This window comes from Anastrepha ludens, unplaced genomic scaffold, assembly GCF_028408465.1.
Source record: "Anastrepha ludens isolate Willacy unplaced genomic scaffold, idAnaLude1.1 ptg000022l, whole genome shotgun sequence".
Classification (NCBI taxonomy): domain Eukaryota; kingdom Metazoa; phylum Arthropoda; class Insecta; order Diptera; family Tephritidae; genus Anastrepha; species Anastrepha ludens.
The window spans coordinates 185,001-190,000 of NW_026530033.1; the positions used below are offsets into that span (position 1 = coordinate 185,001).

Consider the following 5,000-nt stretch of genomic DNA (forward strand, 5'->3'; position numbering starts at 1 on the left):
AGATATTAAATTTTTTGTAAAATTCAAAAAATGAATTTTAGCATTATATATAATAAAATCTATCAACACTTTATCAAATCATTAGTATTTATTCTATGTTAATATGCTTAAAAAGCAAATTAATTTAAATAAACTTAATATCACCAATGATCTTTTGATAAATACTTTATTATGTTAATAGATTACAATGTCCTTATATGAAAAAAATGCACATTATTTTTAATTATTTAATGATGAATTTTTCATAATGGATATTCAGGTTCATCGGGCTTAACCTCTAAGCAGTTTCACGTACTATTTAACTCTCTATTCAGAGTTCTTTTCAACTTTCCCTCACGGTACTTGTTTACTATCGGTCTCATGGTTATATTTAGTTTTAGATGGAGTTTACCACCCACTTAGTGCTGCACTATCAAGCAACACGACTCTTTGGAAATATCTTTCTAGTAATCATTAACGTTATACGGGCCTGGCACCCTCTATGGGTAAATGGCCTCATTTAAGAAGGACTTAAATCGTTAATTTCTCATACTAGATATTAAGATATTCCATACACTGCATCTCACATTTGACATATAGACAAAGTGACTTAGTGCTGAACTATTTTCTTTTCGCTCGCCGCTACTAAGAAAATCCTTGTTAGTTTCTTTTCCTCCCCTCATTAATATGCTTAAATTCAGGGGGTAATCCCATATGAGTTGAGGTTGTTTTAAAATATTTTTTATCTTCTCACAATTTAATAAATAATTATATCATCTTTTCATCTCTATTTTTCTTTTTTCCTTTTATATAAATATATATTATAAATAATAATTATGTAAAATGAGGCAATTCTAGAATAAAAAAAATTAATTTTTATGCTAGACATTCCTCCTTTAATTACATATATAAATTAATATTTTATATATATATAAATAATATGAAAATTTTTTAAAGAGAATACTTAGATTCAAAATTTTTTTTATTTCATTTTATTTGAGAGGATTTTTTTTTTTTAAGAATATATTAATAAATAAAAAATTCATTATATATCTTTATTTTTTTGCTATTAATATTATGAATTATTTAAAATCCAATAATATACACATTTGCTTAAATTCAATTATTTTTATAAAAGAATAAGCAACTTATTTAGCATAGTCTTACAACCCTCAACCATATGTAGTCCAAGCAGTACTTTAAAATTTAATTTAATGTACATAACAGCATGGACTGCGATATGCGTTCAAAATGTCGATGTTCATGTGTCCTGCAGTTCACACGATGACGCACAGTTTGCTGCGTTCTTCATCGACCCATGAGCCAAGTGATCCACCGCTTAGAGTATTTTTTTATTTATTTTTATTTATAACAAATGTCAATTTTTTTTTGCATATATTAATTGAAAGAGTAAAATTAAAAAATAATAATAATAAAATATAAATTGATTTTCTTTCAATAATATATATCAAATATATTTAACTCTAAACATTTTTATTAAGTTGCGAATGTCTTAGTTCAACAATAATACAGTGGTGGTATTTATTATGTTTGATTATTTTGTATTTTTTTAATCATTTTATTTATATATAAATATAATAATAAATATATACCACTTTTGTTATTGTGAACAAGTTAACTTATCATTCAATCAAATGAATAATAAGTACAACTTTCTATTTTCATGTTTAAAGGTTTTTAAAAGAAAAAATAAGAAAAAACATTACAAAATGTACCATCATATTATATTTAATATGATATAATTGATGGATAACAAATTGAATGAAAAAGAATAAAAAGAATATGGATTCAAAATAATTATAAATTTTTCTTTTTTTTCTTTTTTTTTTTTTTTCTTTTGTTTGTTTTTGTTTTTATTTGTTTTGGCATTGTTTGTTTTTCTTACGGATATGGAACACAATAATGATCCTTCCGCAGGTTCACCTACGGAAACCTTGTTACGACTTTTACTTCCTCTAAATAATCAAGTTCGGTCAACTTTTGCGAAACAACCGTGACACACGAGGCGTCACAGTGATCACGTCCGGAGACCTCACTAAATAATTCAATCGGTAGTAGCGACGGGCGGTGTGTACAAAGGGCAGGGACTTAATCAATGCGAGTTAATAACTCGCACTTACTGGGAATTCCAAGTTCATGTGAACAGTTTCAGTTCACAATCCCAAGCATGAAAGTGGTTCAGCGGTTTACCCGGACCTCTCGGTCTAGGAAATACACGTTGATACTTTCATTGTAGCGCGCGTGCAGCCCAGGACATCTAAGGGCATCACAGACCTGTTATTGCTCAATCTCGTTACTGCTAGACGCAATTTGTCCATTTAAGAAGCTAGTGTCCTTATAATGGGACAAACCAACAGGTACGACTCCACTTATATAAACACATTCAAACACTTGTACATTCAAGATGTACGCATGAAAGAAGGCTATATAAGTTTCAACATCATAATCCTGAAAGCATCTATTTAATATATTTGAGTCTCGTTCGTTATCGGAATTAACCAGACAAATCACTCCACGAACTAAGAACGGCCATGCACCACCACCCATAGATTCGAGAAAGAGCTATCAATCTGTCTTACACGCTTATGTTCGGACCTGGTAAGTTTTCCCGTGTTGAGTCAAATTAAGCCGCAGGCTCCACTCCTGGTGGTGCCCTTCCGTCAATTCCTTTAAGTTTCAGCTTTGCAACCATACTTCCCCCGGAGCCCAAAAGCTTTGGTTTCCCGGGAAGCGACTGAGAGAGCCATAGTAGTAGCTACACCCAATTGCTAGCTGGCATCGTTTATGGTTAGAACTAGGGCGGTATCTGATCGCCTTCGAACCTCTAACTTTCGTTCTTGATTAATGAAAACATCTTTGGCAAATGCTTTCGCTTAAGTTAGTCTTACGACGGTCCAAGAATTTCACCTCTCGCGTCGTAATACTAATGCCCCCAAACTGCTTCTATTAATCATTACCTCTTGATCTAAAAACCAATGAAAGTAGAACAGAGGTCTTATTTCATTATTCCATGCACAAAATATTCAGGCATTTGGAGCCTGCTTTAAGCACTCTAATTTGTTCAAAGTAATTGTACCGGCCCACAACAACACTCGATGAAGAGCACTGAAGTAGGTTTAAATAGGAGGAATATATAAAAAATACATTGTATTAATTATATATAAGAACTCCACCGGTAATACGCTTACATACATAAGGTAATGTACATACCACAATATATAGTTGTACTACCCGTATGAAGCACAAATTCAACTACGAACGTTTTAACCGCAACAACTTTAATATACGCTATTGGAGCTGGAATTACCGCGGCTGCTGGCACCAGACTTGCCCTCCAATAGGTCCTTGTTAAAGGATTTAAAGTATACTCATTCCAATTACAGGGCCTCGGATATGAGTCCTGTATTGTTATTTTTCGTCACTACCTCCCCGAACTGGGAGTGGGTAATTTACGCGCCTGCTGCCTTCCTTAGATGTGGTAGCCGTTTCTCAGGCTCCCTCTCCGGAATCGAACCCTGATTCCCCGTTACCCGTTGCAACCATGGTAGTCCTAGATACTACCATCAAAAGTTGATAGGGCAGACATTTGAAAGATCTGTCGTCGGTACGGGACCATACGATCTGCAAGTTATCTAGAGTTCAACCAATTTAACGATCAAATGATCGCTTGGTTTTAGTCTAATAAAAGCACACGTTCCATAAGGTCCGTGTTTATATTGCATGTATTAGCTCTAGAATTACCACAGTTATCCAAGTAACTGTTAACGATCTATGGAACCATAACTGATATAATGAGCCTTTTGCGGTTTCACTTTTAATTTGTTTGTACTTAGACATGCATGGCTTAATCTTTGAGACAAGCATATAACTACTGGCAGGATCAACCAGAATAATATATATATTTGTTTATATATTTTTCTTTGTTTTTCATATTTGAAAATTTCATAAATTACGGTGTATATAAAAAGTAAAGGGGAAAACGCACATACAATAGAACGTAATTTTAATAACACAATTTATGTATCATCTCATCATCATCATCATTATTATTATTATTATTTATTAATAATGTGCTTTTATTTGTATAAAATATTTGTATTTTATTTGGTCTTCTTCTTTGTTGTGTTTTTCTTTCATTTTCTTTCGTTCAATGTGCGCTCCCGCCGACCCCTTTAGCTTTTCTTATCAGAATTCAAAAACCGTTTTTTATGAAAAAGAATTTTCGTTCTCTATATATATTTTGTATAAAAATATAAGAACGATATTTCTTCTTAATATTTGCCAATTTTCAAATGTATCATTTTTAATAACATTTTACTTTTTCTTCAAATGCATTTTTAATGTAATAATTTCATATATTACATAATTTTTCTCTCTGAATTGAAATTAATAATTCCATAATTCTATTTTTTAATCATAAATATATATATGATTGAAAAAATTTCTCCTTTTTTCTTTTGTTTAAAATTTAGTTTTTCTTATAATTTTTATTTGTTTTGTTTTTTTTTTTTCTTCATCTGTTTAATTTCCTGTATGTATACAAGAAACAAACAGTTGAGGATAATTTCTATGTAATGCTAGTATAGAATATAAAATTTTGAATTCAAAAATTTATTTCTATTTAAACTAACTATAGAATACCAGGAATAAAATACAATGACACCAATATGCCAAGGTTACATTCCATAATATGTTAGTATAGAATATAAATTCTTCATATATGTATATATATTCGAAAATTGTTTCTATTTAAACTAACGTATGGAAAACCATGAATAAAATCACAAATACACCAATATGCCAAGGCAACAATCAATAGTTACATTCCATAATATGTTAGTATAGAATATAAATTCTTCATATATGTATATATATTCGAAAATTGTTTCTATTTAAACTAACGTATGGAAAACTATGAATAAAATCACAAATACACCAATATGCCAAGGTAACAATCAATAGTTACATTCCATAATATGTTAGTATAGAATATAAATTCT

The 5,000-nt window shown here is 30.5% G+C and overlaps 2 non-coding genes and 1 pseudogene across 2 annotated transcripts; all 3 read right to left on the reverse strand.

The window, feature by feature from the left end:
* Positions 1 to 707, reverse strand: part of LOC128870735 (large subunit ribosomal RNA) — a 4,515-nt pseudogene extending 3,808 nt beyond the window's left edge.
* A 438-nt stretch (positions 708 to 1,145) lies between these two features.
* Positions 1,146 to 1,326, reverse strand: LOC128870699 (5.8S ribosomal RNA). The gene has a single exon (XR_008455436.1). It is a non-coding gene; the product is annotated as a 5.8S ribosomal RNA (ribosomal RNA).
* Positions 1,327 to 1,900: 574 nt separating this feature from the next.
* On the reverse strand, positions 1,901 to 3,891 carry LOC128870726 (small subunit ribosomal RNA). Its single transcript, XR_008455462.1, has one exon. It is a non-coding gene; the product is annotated as a small subunit ribosomal RNA (ribosomal RNA).
* Positions 3,892 to 5,000: the final 1,109 nt, after the last annotated feature.